This window comes from Plectropomus leopardus, chromosome 12, assembly GCF_008729295.1.
Source record: "Plectropomus leopardus isolate mb chromosome 12, YSFRI_Pleo_2.0, whole genome shotgun sequence".
Lineage (NCBI taxonomy): Eukaryota > Metazoa > Chordata > Actinopteri > Perciformes > Serranidae > Plectropomus > Plectropomus leopardus.
In genome coordinates this window covers 29,310,985-29,327,259 of record NC_056474.1, presented here as the reverse complement: position 1 = coordinate 29,327,259, position 16,275 = coordinate 29,310,985, and positions in this window count along the sequence as shown.

Here is a 16,275-nt window from a genome sequence, read left to right as displayed (position 1 = left end):
GTGACGGACTCATAACAGACTGTTAGCCAACATGACGGCAGCTAACTCGCTGGCTACTGTCACTGAGCGTGTGGTTCACTCTTCAGGGTTGAAACCCAGCGTGTGAAGGCATTTCGGTTTTTATGAACATGAAGACAGAAAGCATTGACAAAAGCGACTCCATGTGTAAAAATAAAGTACAGTGGTAACACGATGAACATTTGTTAATTTGTGAAGGATTTTGTTTGGAAGTCTTTCTTTATCATTTCTGAATAAGCAGAATAAGCAATCTAATGAAATCTGTGAAAAAAGCAGAGAATTTTGGTTAAAAGAAGTCTTTTTTCTGAGCAGCTTTTTGTTGTGAGAAATGTGTTGGATCGTTTGGTGTGATATAAATAAAAGATAATGGAGGTAAATTTGTTTGTTTATATTATTTAATGGATGCTGACAAATATACCTTGTTTAAAAGAAATCCTGTATGGGGAAAAAGATGCATCGATAATCGTGATAATCGTAATAATCGTTTAATAATGGAATTGTAGCACCCTGAATCGTAATCGAATCGAATCGTGAGGTGCCTAAGATGGCACACCCCTAATGAAGATGGCATGAAGTAAGATGATATTTCAAGGGTAACTTTTATTAAAACTATCCTTTGTTAGCTTTGTGTGTCACAGGTTTTTAGTCCACGGAATCCTGCCAGACTATGTTATCTGTCATACTAGTGCCTGTTATCAAAGATAAATCTGCTAAACTGAACAGCTCAGACAACTACAGGCTATGGAGCCCTAGCCAGCATTTTATCCAAAGTGCTGGAGAGAATCCTCTTATCCAGGCTAGAGAAGTACATCTGCACTACTGATAATCAAGTTTGGCTTTAAATGTGAACATGGCACTGATATGTGCATTTTTGCTTTAAAGGAAATCCTTGATAAATATCCCAGGCAAAATTCCACAGTGTTAGTTTGTTTTAGTGATGCATCAAAGGCTTTTGATCGTGTAAATCATGAGAAATTATTTAAGAAACTGTTGCAAAGAGGGGTTCCTGGATTCCTTATAAGAATCCTGGTGTTTTGGTGTGCACATCAGACAATGCAAATAAAATGGGGACATTCTGTATCTGCCCCGTTTCAAGTGAGTATTGGTGTCCGACAGGGTGGTATTTTATCTCTGTTTTTATTTAATATTGATGTGTAATTGTCAATGCAGTTAAACAGATGTGACTATGGATGTATGGTAGGTAGCTCTCCTATCTATCACCTTACGTTTGCAGATGATTTAGTCATTTTGTCTCAGTATTGTGCTGGACTCATGATTATCAGAAGTAAGGAGGATAGAAAATTGGTATTCCCTGACTTCCTCTTATCTGGTACAGCTCTTAAGGTGTGTGATGAGATAAAATACCTGGGCCATTACATCAGCAGTGATCTCTCAGATGATAGGGATATACTCAGACGGTGCTGTAAGTTATACGCACAAGGTCTGTTTAAAGCTTTCTGTACGCCTCTGTATACGGCCCATCTGTGGCATCGCTACAAAAAAGTCAGCTTGCAGAGACTGACTGTGGCCTATAATGACAGTATGAAGCTGCTGCTTAAAGCTGCTTGAAGTTCCAGTGCAAGCCAAATGTTTGCTAATGTTGGTGTTCCTACTCATTCTGCTGTAATAAGAAATCTGATTTATAGATATATATGTAGAGTGGGAAAATCTGAAAATGGCATTATTTTGGCTCTAGCCAATCCTGAGCTGAGCTCTGTGAGGTTTAAGTTTGTCATTTGATGCCACTGGCATTCATGTCTGTATGTAAATGCCTGATTCACTGTGGTATGTATATTTGTATGTATGTATGTATGTATGTATATATTATATATATATATATATATATATATATATATATATATATATATATATATATATATATATATATATATATATATATATATACATATGTATATATATATATATATATATATATATATATATATATACACACATATATACATACATATATATATATATATATAACCTATGGACCTGTCTTTGAGCTGAGTCTTTCATAAAGTTTTGAATTGAATTGGATTGAATTAACAATGATCTTCACCTGAGTTTGGGTCTTTCTGTAACCAACTATATCAGAAACAGCTCCAGGTACACCTCAAAAAACAAAAGACAATTATTAAATTTTCAGAAAAAACAATTTGCTTTGTTTTAATTGTCATTGTGATGGTGTAGTTTGATTCTGTCTGAATGGCTCGCATACTAAATCATCCCTGCAGCATCTGATAAAAAGAAACCCTACATGGAGTTGTGAACTTTGTTCCTGATATTTCAAAGCTTCTGCACACATCTCACTGCCATCACGCTGTTCACCTACAAGTTTACTTTAATAACCTGAGCCTGCTTCCATAAATTCCTCCAATGCTCTCTTGGCAGCACAGGAGAACATTTTCTTCTTTTTGTGGGCGGTGAAGATGCAGCGAAGCAAGATCCTCCTTTAACCTTCACACAGGCTACTGATGCTTCACTTCTCGAATGTCACTTTCCTTTGAGTCAAAGGGTGAGGGGTGTGAAGAGCTGAAAGAAGTCAATGACCCGTCCTGAACTGTGGGTTGGACCTGCTTCCTCTACTGCCCAGGATGTGTTAAAAGGTTTTTGAGAATACTACATCAGGTAAAACTAAACTTTAGGGAAACTTAACTGTAAAAAACAAAACATGTGCACATACTGACTGACTTTGTTTGCGTACTGAAGAATGGTGAGCTGATGTTTATAACGGGGCAATAAAAAATGCTCGACATGAAACAGAACAAACAATGAGAAAAAAGTGTAAAAGAAACACAGTATAAAAGGACATTCAATACAACTAAAAACAAAAAGGATTCATTATGAACACATTCATTGGTGAATAAGGAGAAAAAAGATTGTAGTGAAAAATTGTGTTTCACTTAATCTATGAGAAAACATACTATACTATGGCGTTTTAATCGATTTTTTGGACAACATACCATCCTTTACATTTTTATACATTTTTGGAAAACATGAAACATGAAACGACATACTATAGTATGACATTCTGATCAGTTTTTGAACAACATACCATAGTAGGATGTTTTTATCGATTTTTGGACGACATACAATACTATGACATTTTAATCAACTTTTGAACGACATACTATACTATGACGTTTTCATCACGTTTTGGGAGACATACTATACCATAAATTTTTTATGACTTTTTGTATGACAAACTATCCTATGACTTTTTCATTAATTTTGGACAACAGTCTATACTAAAAAGTTTTTATCAATTTTAGGACAACATGTTATATATGTTTTTGTCAAGTTTTTATGTCATACCATACTATGGCTTTTTTTTCTATCAATATCTGGATGACACAGTATACTATGACATTTTTATCAATTTTGGAAGACATACAATACTATGATGGTTTCATGTATTTTTGGACATCATACTACACTATGATGTTTTTATTATCTTTGAGCGACATACCACAGTATGAAGTTTTTATCAATTTTTGGTCGACATACTATACTATGACGTTTTTATCCATTTTTGAACAACATACTGTACGATGACATTTTCATCTATTATGGAAGGGCATACTACACTGCAACATATTTTATTATTTTTTAAAGGACAAAGTATACTATGAAGTTTTTATCAATTTTTCTTTTATATAAATACTAATAAATCAAAATGGGCAATTGTAACCAATCTTGGTGCATATATGTGTATAACCTGTCCAACCTTTGTTTTTCAGTCTTGGGATATTCCTCCATAGAGGGCGCCACTAAAACGAACAGTTTATTTCACATTCAGCCACATGAATTCACACCTCGTTCGAATCATCTAGTCATGTCTCAGTCACAGCATAAAATTTGGCAATGACTGCTTAAAGTGAGCGTGACTTGATAAATCTACATTTGTAGACATTTCTCTTTCCAAACTCCAAAATCATGAAATCTGGGTTTCCATTTCCAAAATCATAATAAATCACCAGTACGTCCTACTCAGCTGAAATTTTAAGCACATCCATTGAATTGTGCTGAAACGTTTCCTCACTGTAACCTAGTGTCTCTATGTGATGCACAGCTGAAACACCTTGTTACATGTGGTTCATGTTGTGAAATGGTCAAAGTACGGTTAAGGCAACCACACTCTTAGAGTACGTTTTGAAAAAAATATGTTTTGGTTTAAAATAAGTGCATTTATTTCATAACAGTAACGTAAACAAATGTAAGTTTATATATATGTTCAGAGTGGACTAGAATTAATTATCTCCCATTGTTAAGTCATATCTAAGATTGCATAAGAGTTTAATGGGGCAATAATGATTGTTCCAGGTATTAGGTAAACCCTCAGGTATTACCAGGGACAAACAATAATGGCTTGTGAAAAACTTCTGATTGCAAAAAGCATGAAAATGTAAATGAATAATCTTGCTTTTTTTCTTTGTTAAGAAACCATGGTATAAGCAGGATAATACCCTTCAAGTTGTCCATTATCAGGAATCAATGACCTTTACAAAGGTTAATGCCACCACAGCGGCCATTAATTCCTTTTGATGGACATCTTGTCCAGTATTATCTCTTAGATATACTGCTTTAGTAGGGCACACACATAATAGAAGAAACAACAAACTACCTAGAAAAAAACATCATGGTTTGGCTCTATATTTATAAAGGAAATGAACAGCAGCTCCCTTCAAGTCTGGGGTACCTTCCAGCTCCTATTTTAGATTGTTACATGCAGCATTTCAACCTGACGCCATCCAGCGGCATATCATACAGCCAAGACACCAAAATCACTGAGAAAGTGGCAGTATGTGACACCTTCGGACTGAGAATGAGCTGAGCTACCAATGGATGACAAATGGCCAGCGTTGTGCATGTACATGCTAAAAGAGCACTTTCATTGAACATCTTGATATATATGGTAAACACTGAACTGAAGGAGGTGTAAAAAATCTATGTTTTCTCAGACAATTTAAATTACAATCTATTTATTGAGGGACTTTTGCCCAATGAAGCCAAAATAAACTGCTTACCCTAACTTTCACTGATATAAAGTTCCAAAAGTACACATAATACTGTAAAGCCAATGGAGTTTCCTTTTATAGTATTGCCGAGTCTAACTTTCATTAAGTTTAACATCCCTTAAATGTGAATATCAAACAAAGTGAATAAGGAAGAACAACAATATTCTTGCAATATGCTAATACTTCCTAACCTATATGCACGGTACACAAATATGGCCTGGACCAATGCACAAACTGTGTTTTTCTCTTGCAGCAGCTCCCTCACTTTGAAGACAAACAACCAACAATAAAAATCAAAGTGAAAGATTCAGGCATTTGTTTGAAGGCAAACTTAAAAAAAAAAAAGAAAAAAAAAGCTGCAAGCAATTCTGCCGAGGTTATTATTCTCTTTGAAAGAGGGCCAATGCTGCGTTGGAGGTTTGTATTTATTTATTTATTTATTTATTTTCACTAATTCTTGTTGTCTTTGATGGGCAGATTGATACCAAAAGTATCAATACTGTGGTACTTAACTTTTTGTAGGATTAATGCAGGCTTTATATGAAAAAGCTTTCGGCCTAAACTTTGTTTTACACGGATAATTATAAAGACTTTTCTTCCTTAAATTAGTGCTGAGCAGCGACTGTGCCAGCATTCTTGCAGCATTACCACCTCCTACTTTTCAAGAAGAGATTATCCATTGTTTGGCCACAGTGTGCAGCCCTCAGCCCCCACAGTGGCTTACTGAAAACAGCCACAACTATAAGAACAATGTGATATCTGGAGGAGGGCTGTCCGTTACAGCTGTAATCCAAAAAGACTGTTTAAACATATCCAAGTTAATCAGGAGAAAGAGCACCCAGAGCTGGAACAAAAGAGCCAGGAAGAGCCAGATGACACAGTGAGACCCAAACAGATTTCAGTGATTAATTCCTCTCAGAGTGCTAAAGGCAGCATGTAAAATCTGTGGGAGGAAGAAGACACCGTTGAGCTGGTTTCAGTGAACTGAATCTGAATAAGACCTAATGCAGGGCATTGTTGAATGAAATAGTTCAGTATTTTGGGAATTTTACATATTTACTGTCTTAAGACTGAGATGAGAAGAATAACGATCTCTGAAGCTAGAGGGTTAGCTTAGCTTAGCATACAAAGGAACAGAATTTGCCTGGTTGTATCTTAAATTAGTTAGGGTTAGGGTTAATGTGTGATTTTTATAATGTAAATATGTGTCATTTATAGCATTGAGCACAGCGTTTTGTCTCTGTGCACGTATGATGGTATCAAATTTCCACAAACCCATTTGATGTATCTGACTATAGGACAAGAAATAATTCCCCTAAAACCAAAACAAAGCTGTGTTTGAATGCACACTTTTTCTCAATCTGACTGAATATTTATATTTCTATATTTTATTTTTGTAAATGGAGAAAGTGTGTGACATGCGCAGAAATTAAGAATGGGCCTATGGTAACTTGACAGGGCTGCAATCTCTTACATCAACCATGAGACACATGCAGTTCACACACATTCACGCAACAAGTGCATTTTTCCTACAGTAAAAAATAAATGACGGACTGCAGCACAGTGCTCTTTCACTGATAGGAGATTTGCATGATCTTATTTGACTTTATGAAACCCTGCTGTTGAAAATATTCCTGCACATATTTTAATTACATATACACAAAATATTTCTAAAGCTACAAAAACATCTCATTCATGCAAACCAATTGTGTGCGCACACGCACAACATATTTCTGTTACTGCAAAACATCATTACAAATTTACAAACCTGAATTTGTGATTTGTCATTTCACAAGCTCAAAATATTAATGACTTTTATTTGCTTCCATATATCCCAGTCAAACACTGTGCAACAGCAGTGCAACATAAAACCTATCTAAGTGTATGCACCAAAAATTTAAAGGCACCAGGGCCAATTAAAGGAAACTGCACATGAAACATTGAAATACAGTTAATATAAGATTTAAACTGTGCTCCCTATGCTTTAGAAACCAGCTGGAGGTCTTTTAGGGAGTGACCGTGAGTGATGAAAGCACAGCCATCTTTCAGTAATAAGGGGCTGATGGGAGCTTCTGTAACTTTTTAACCATCTTTCACAGGTCCTTTTTTGTCAGAGTGCAGCCAGTTCTCATTAATGTGACCTGTTTTTGATTTACATTGACAGAACTCGCAGAAAAAGTTGCACTTCTACATTGTGAAGGCAAAATCCCACAGACAGCAAGCACCTTGGTTTTAATTGGACAGCCTCTACTTTTCTGGCTGCGGCGGCATCATGGCCAGATGAATCATCACACTTCACACGTCTTCTACATTTCAGTAGTTATTTCACCAAATTATAGTCTCCTCTTGCTCCCTCGATACACATTTACTGCCACAAAAATCCCCATCACAACACTCTGCTTGCTGTAATTGGTTCTTGAACCAGCTCCTTCCTTTGCTCAAGGAGACCAAACGGTCTCATGATGTGTCTAAGTATCACTTGTGTAACTGCTGGGATCAACCCAAGAGGACACAGAGGCATTCAGCAGTCGCTTTCCCCTCAGCAGGACCTCCACAAAACCACACCTTGTGTCAGGTTAATAAAGGTAAAGAGTGGTTGACAGCGGTGTTCCAGTCATTACAATGAATGGTGTCTTGAAACGCATAACAGGTGTTTTGAGAGACCCACATATAAAGAATCTTCTGAACTTAAGCATTTTAACATAAAGGAATCATTGTCACTCCTTTTTTTAGATTTAGCTTGAACCATATACCTGCATGAACTGTATGTCACATTTAATGTAGTGTGCTGGAGAATGCATAGAATTTATGCAAATAATTTAAGCATGGAGATATATTTTGATGTCTCAGTTAACATCATATACCAAAATGTTCTCAATCCAAGCTTGTCTTCCACATCAACCTATGACATTTTTGGTATCCTTGTGCGTCAGCTGTTTACACTCCAGGATGCCGTTATAGTGATGTCAACAAATGTACGTGTGGTGGGGTGAAGCAGCACGGCCCCTGTGTTAACACGATAGTGTGGATGGCGATAGTTGTGGTTTTGGCTAAAGAGGCTTAGGATAAGGTGTAAGAAAAACCCAGCACACCCACATGGGAAGTGAACTCCAAACTCTTGCACAAAAGTCAGTTGTTTATAGGGCCCATCCACCTCTCCAACTGCCCACAATATGAGTGCACACCTTCCATATATTACGTGGTTACTGGCTGTGCTATTATCTGACAATTTTCTTCAGCATTTCAGGTGCACACAACCGGCTTCATCAGGCCGCATTCTCAAGTGACATCGTCCGTGCATGTCACATCTGGATGTGAAAGGTGGCTTTTGGCATCACACTTGTATGTACGAGCGAGTTTGGAATGAGAGTGGGTTGCATGTACTGCTTCAGAAAGGAGCATTATTTTAATGTAGGGGATTTTTAGGTTTCATTTGCAAAATCAGAATCCCTGTTTTGGCGTGGAACATGGAAAACAGTAATAGTGGATGTGTTTGCACGCAAGTAAACACGTTACAGTTGACTTTCTACCAATTTCTTCAATGTCAAATAAATGAGAAACCCAGATTTCATGATTCGTGCCTGTAACTTGGTTTCTACCATAGACTGTATCGATATAGGACACAGCTATTGGATGGTGGACTGTTTCAAGGCCTTGAGTTTGGCATTTTTGCATTCTTGTTTTGTTTTGTGTTTTTTAGTCAGAAGTGGGCATATTGGAGCGAGAGGTTGGAGCAATAAACAAATGTACCTTTCATGCAATTGTCATGGATGTGGAAATTAGTTACAGAGACCAAAGCAGTTCTTTTTTTGTACCAGGCTGTAAACATGTTTATTTCTGCAGTTAAGTTGGGCCATAAAAGAAACTTTTTATTTTATTAGCTTTATTAACTGTTTGAACCCCGCCACGATGGAATGCCATTTAAGTCATTATTAAATACATACATGCAAAAAATAATTGTTGTTAGGAATTAAATCCTGAAATGAATAAATATATGAATAAATGTCAATATAAATTTATTTTAGGTTTTTATTTATTTATTTCATGCAATGTTTTTTTATGACTCCACGTTCAGTTATTTTGGGGCTTTAGTTTCCTATCGTTCCTATCCTCCTCCCACTGTCGTGGGAGACGGGAGAACGAAAGACAAAGAGAGAGACAAATAAAGATACATGAGGAAGAGACAGACAGCAGAAGGGCAATAATTCTGCTGAACTATTGGAGAATTTAATTCAGTGTAAATGGTACAAGTGAACAGCTCATTTGAGAATAACTGATTTATTGTGCTGTGAATGCTGTGCAAGCACAGGTGCATTCACATGGATGCAGAAACAAGAGGAGCAACAGCCTCGCAAAACATCGCTGTATCTGCCAAAGGCAAAATGAGAACACTTTTAGCCAACTACTTTGTTTTATTCCTGTTTTTGAGAGGAACATCAAACTTTTGAAACAGTAAAAGAGTCACGTGTTTTAAGTGCTCTCCATCTGTCCAAATTTATTAAGCAGTGGAACAACAGATACAGGCTGTAGGCACTCAACTCAGTAATCAAAGAAACACTGAAAATGTTCAGAAAACAAAACATGAAAAGAACCCACGCAACGAACAAGTGACTGCTGTACCGCCATCAGGGGTACACATTTATTTGAAGTATTTTCATTCTTAGAGGGCAGTGATTCTTCTCCCAGTCAGTAATAACTGAGATTTATGTTGCAATCACACAGACGAAGGACTAAAGCCAAGTCCAGAAGACGTACACACACCAGTTGAGGACAACAGCCACACACCTCGAAAGATTTTCATTTTGATCAGTTGAATTTAAAATCATATGACAGCAGCATTGTGTGTTATTGGGAAAGTAAACACAAAAATAAAAGCTGAATTTGCATAATTTTATGTGGTGCAATAAATCAACAACAAAACAGCTAACAACAACTAAATCAGTCATTTATCAATCAATCAATCTATTATTCATCACATGTCATTAATGAAGCTACAACTCTTGTCAAATGTGATCCCAGCAGCTCCTTAAAATTGTGCACTGTTATTTAGTCTTTTTAGCGTCTTCTTACATTGTTTGCTGCTGCTTTATAACTGTCCATGTTTGTGGATGGTTCTGGTAATCAATGGTTTCTGGTTGTAGAATGATTTAACTGTCAACATATCCCTACGTAAACAAGATGGCCACATGGTTGCTACTCCCAAACACGGGCAGCGTGGCTCTGCAGGCCCCCCTGCAGGCCCCTCTAAAAAGTCTATAGCAGTGACCCACAGCAGGAACAGGACATCATGTTCTCATCCCAATAGTCCTATACATAGGACTTTGGATATGCTCTTCTGATAGTATTTTGCTCCAAAATGCAAAAATTGAAGCTGTACTACCAGTATTGTCTGAGAAGTTGAGGCAGAGGCAATATTAGACATACTTACCGATGTCCCTCATTGTCAATGTCAGCATGTCCTCCAGCCCAATAAACTCTGCTTTTAATGGAAGGAGTAGTCTAATATTGAATATATTTATTTTTTGCTGGAAGCACACAAAGTTATTTAACAACCCACACAACAATCCAGCACATTTTGAGAACATGTACATAATGTTACCATGTCAATAATATTCACCAGTAATTAACATATTATGCCATTATTACATAATCAGGCTACTTTAAAAAGCCTATCAACTTGTACAGAGATGACTGGACTGTCTGGGTAAAGAGTGTCCCTTTATGGAGGGTAGACTATCCATAATTCAGGAATTAATACAGGAAAATCAATGCTTTAGCATATTAAGTCGGGGATAAGAGGGATGTCTGCACTCATAAAAACTGGGATTAAAAGTTTAGAAAGTTCTGTGTAGCTGCAGCGTCATTCTGACAGTAAAAAGAAACAGAGTGCAGTGCTGACAGGGCAGGGAGTGAAATTACAGTGTTCATTAAGCTGTCTCTAAATCCTCACTCAGCTGGGAGCAACATCTGACACGATGGTTAATGCTTCTGTACATCACACATGCACCTGTATGTGAACACACACACAGACACACAGACACACACACACACACACACACACACACACACAGAAAATACACGTGTATTGAAAAATATGGGGTATCATTCTAATAATTTTGCACCGTATTATGATACATAAGGAAGAGGAAGCAAATAAAGGCAAATCAAAATTTAAAAAAAGGAGAAACAGTACACATGCATGGTTAATTTTTTTTCGTTCATCATATCTAATACAAGAGTGATCGAGTGTTAGTTGTGATGTCAGTCAGTGATATAGAGTACTGAATGAATTCAAGTTTTTGGAAAAGCCAACTAGGCTGTAAAGCAGTCTATGGTATGATGACATTCTGTAGTGTAATTTGGACACTTGCGTGCAACTGCCTTTCTTAAGACAAGTAAAGGCATCAAAATTCACGACTGGGGTAGGCTTTTAAGGCCATAAGAACACAACAAAGACTCACAGGGTCAAAACCATTTTTGTCGTTTGTTGGTCTTGATCAGTGGTCTGCAGCTTGGCAAGTATCTGGTGTCCTGCCCTCCACCTCTAAATGCCAAAGTCAGCTCATATACTTGACTTTAGAAATGTCAATGTGATGCAAAGGAAACTTGTAAATATAACATATTTGTGGTTTGCAGTAACATTCAGTGCCAACATTTTCTTCAGATGACTGGAGTAGTAGGGACCATGCATGTTTGTACAAAAGTGGAGGTTGTTCTTTACTGTCTCTGGACCCACTTAAATGCTGAGAAAAGATTCAATTAAAGATAACCACCGCATCTCCACTTTGTGCTGCTATTTGATTTTCAGCTGAAAAGGGATTCAACATCATAACTTCCAGCTCATATGCTAGCTGCACTCTGTTTAAGTGTGTGTCTCTGCCCTTGCCGCTACATTAAAAGCAGTGAGGCCAATGGAGCGCAGCTGCTCTTCATTTTTGCCCATTTTCTTCTGTCCATTTAACCTGCCAGTCACTTACTTACCTGCCATTCCACATCCCGTCATTCCCTCTTATACTGGCAGACGCCCCCAGTGTGTTCCCACCAGTTTCAGTGCCTACACCAATTCACAAACCTGCTCCTTACTCCCCAATTACCCTCTGAGTATATATACCTGCATTTTTCATCCAGCTCATTGCCTGGTCATCGCCTGAGCTCTCCAAGTCACATTGTACCAGCCTGTTTGCCTGCCTGCCCAGTCTTTTGACCTCTGCTTACTATTCTGGACTTTCTTCCTGTTTGTTTATGCACTTCTGCCGAATTTGACTGCCTACCTTTTGCTGACCTTTGCCTGCCTCATCATTTCAGTGAACCTACTCCGTCTGCTGTGTGTGTGAGTGTGTTCATCATTTACTACAGAATAATGGTGCATTATGGAGAGGAATGGGACAACCCACATCTCTTATGTCTTAAGGTACATTTCCTTTACACCATCTCTAAGACAGTGTTATGTAGCCTGGTCCTATGCCCTTAAATCGTATTCTTTTCATATTCATATTTGTTCTATTTGTCCATCTTTGCAGTCTTCTGCAGCACCAAGAAAAGCTATGTTTAGCGCACAGGTTAGACATTTACTGCCACTGTGCTGCTGCAATTAAGGAAACATATATGCCTTGAGCTGCTAGTAGCTAGCATCTAGCATCTAAACTGCCACCAAATGATAGGAAAGAAAAGAATAAACTACAAATGGATACTACTAAAAACTGAGAAAAAAAGAGACAGCTAAAAGTCAGGGAGGATGTGTTGGCTGCTTTCCTTCATCAGTGTGAGCATAAAAAAGCAAACACATATCTGTTGCTCATGCTGCCTGATTTGCTTATGTCTGACATTTGTTTTTGGAGTGATACAATCCATCATTTAAATGAACTTAACCAGGACTAACAAGACAGGGGCAAAACTGGTTTCCAACCTGCTGAAGAACGACACGCTTCAATCTGAGCAGAAAAGGGCAGATATGGTTCTGTCGCTCATGCTGAATGATGGATTTACAGTTGAAGTTTGTTTTTTACAGTGACATATCCCATCTGTTCAATCAACCTAAGAAGGAGCTGCGGGGCAAAGATCAAACTCTCGGCAGCTTGTTAAAAAGTACTAAAAACTCTACGCTTTTCAAAACAACCTGATTGAGTCAAAGATGGAGAGAAGTGTCAGGCTAACAGCATCTCACTCAACATACACGAGTTGTTGATTTCTCCCATTAGCAGCAGTTGTTCCTCACTCACTCAGCAACCTCTCCATCACTGTCTGACACCACAGCAAATGTTTACAGATGTCACCTTTTCAGATCAAGAAATGAGACTTTCTTTCCCGTGATATGGCCCATCTGTTGGAGTGCTGTTTTAATGAAATGTGAAAACACTTCAGTTGGAGGGTGGGGGGCAATTTTGTGATGTGTGAATACATGTGATGAGAGAAATGTGTTTCAATGTGTGACACAAACTTATGTTTCTTTCTGTATTCAGTGTATTAACGAAACACAGCAATATGAAAAACTATTAAAGCAAGTACTTGCAAATTGATTTCAAGATTTCAGTTCACCAATACTAAAAAAAAAACTTTCTAAAATACTCTTTGCGGTATGTAGCAGATAGCTGAGAATTTATTTGATTTTCAGATATCAAGATTTATGTCTCCCCCTTCATACAGTGGAGGTTAAACTGATTTAATTTGCAGTATGAATATATGATGTCTATAATGTGAATGTGTTTTCTCACATAACTGTTTGTCGGAGGGGCATGTGCTTGCTTATTGTATAGTTTTTTTCTGATGACTGCTGGAGGGCGACCTTACAGATGTTAAGTAGGTGTTTTTTTAAATTGTTTTTATGCTATTCTGTTGATTATTGAGATCCTGAGGACGCAAGAAAAAAATTCCATGAAAACAGACAGTAAAGTATCATCTTGTCATCTTATCTTATCTTTATAAGAAAATATAAATTTGACCTTATTTTTCATTGGTCCCAGAGAACAAGCACACCAAAGACTTCCATCGGCCAAGCTGTCTACTTCAAGCTAAGTCCATTCTCATTCAAATATGCAGTAAATGCAGTAAATATGCATATCAAATACCCCAGCTTTGTCAGTGTTTTTGGCGTAAGATCCCAACGCCAAAAGCCACCTTTCATGTCCAAATGATAGGCAGCTTGACAGCATAAACTCAGGACAGAACTGGCCACGCTGTATTATATGCTGTCAGATGGCACCTGCTGCGGCAGCCTAATACATGGAAAGACAGCTTCACGTAAGAACGCAGCCAGATGGAACCTGTCGCATCCACATGACATGCCGCAGGAAATTGCAGGTTGAAATGTTGCTGGTAACATTGTAATATAAGGAGCATAAAGGTCACTATAGGTGGGGCAGCAAACAAACCCTGGACTCTCATGCAGAAGTCTGGTGTTTGCTTCCCATCTCAATGTAATGTTTTATTTCTACACCTTACCATGAGCCTCCTTCTCCTAATACTAACCATCCATGCCAGCATGTGTAGTTGTTGATGATCTGGTGTTGATTGCCATTTGCTTGCTTTGCCTAAACATAACCATGTGCAACATTATCCCACCATGTGCTCGTGTTGACATAACGTAAATAGCAGATTCAGAAGGATACCTAGAACGTAATATGTAGACATGGATGTCCACTGCAAAGCAGTAAAAAGTGACAACTTGGGATGAGAGCGTGTTCGACGGTTGATAATACAAATTGAAAATTCAGAGGATTATTAAGTCGTCAGGATTAATTTTTCCTGGGGACCATGAATGTCTGTGCAGAATTTCATGGCAATCCATGCATCCAACCATGCGGTTGTACCGATAACACTGTCGCAACATCCTGGAACATAACTAGCACATGCAGAAGGATGCCTAGAGCATAATATATAGACGTTGAAGTCCACTGCAAGGCGACAACATGTGACGAATTGGGATGACAACATGTTGTCTACATAGACAGTAATATTGCAAAGTAACTTAATTAGTGTAACTAGTAATATACAACATATATAATTATGAAAGTAACTTGCCCAACACCGCAGATGTAAATCAAGCTCAGCATTTTTTATCTTGCAGCCACATTTCACCATGTTACAGGTTCAGTGTATGACCTTCCTTTCAGTGTTGTCAACAGTCACAAGTGAACAAGAATGTTCAGAGGAGATACTCCCACAGGGAGACAGACAGAGAGGGAGGCAGAACAGCAGAGGGTAGCAGCATGAGGTATTCTTAATTAGCTGCTGATTGACTGAGAGACAACCAGCCAGTGGGAAATGGAGGTTCTAACAAAAAGTCTCGTCAAAAGAAAGGTTTATCAGCCCAGCTCAGAAGTGCTCGTGTGAACGGAAACACGAGAGTGAGACAAGGAAGGTGTGCTCCTTATCTTTGACAGAGGTCAGCTCTCGCAAGGAAAAATGCAGCTGGGACGAGACAGAGAGGGATTAACTCCAATCCTAATTACGGGACGCCTGGAAATGATGTCCCAGCCAATCAATGCAGGAGGTCACAGTAATTCCCGTTTGTGTCACAGCGGGACATAAAATGGAAATTGGTCACACAGATACTTTGGAGGTGACCACCCGCATACAGCAGCAATCTGCAGACAGGAGGGGCATGTTTTAATCATCTGCTTTGGAGAGACTGTAATGTAATTCAGTGGACTGAGTACGCTCACTGAATTTATTCACACAGGATGTCTGTGGAGTTGCCATAATTTAGCCTGTTTCAAGGAAACAGCTAAAGAGAAGCAACGATCAACTTAACGTACTGTACATAAAGATTTATTCAAGGAACATGTAAACATATAAAAAAAAGTACAGTTTTACTTGATCCATTTGTTTAACTTGTATTTTCTTTTAGTATTTATTATTATTATTTATTTACCATTTAACACACAATCACAGTCCTCACTGAATGACTTCAAATCAAATAAATAAACTCAGAAACTTATAACTTTTCATCAACCTGTTATACTTTGAATTGAGTAATAATTGGCAAATGTTAGCATGCCAACTAATTAAATTTGTGAACATGGTAAACATCTAATCAGCATGTTAGCACTGGGCCTCATTCAGTAAGTTATTAAGAAAACTCTACGTCAGATTTATGAACGTGTTCTTAACTGGCAGAATTGTTTACACCTGTGTTCTTAGATTGATGCATGCCAGCTTCCTTGTAAAATGAAAGCGGGTGCCAGTTGTCCCTAATTAGCATAAGTAAATGCCCGCAAGTGCCCTTAAAAGGGCATAT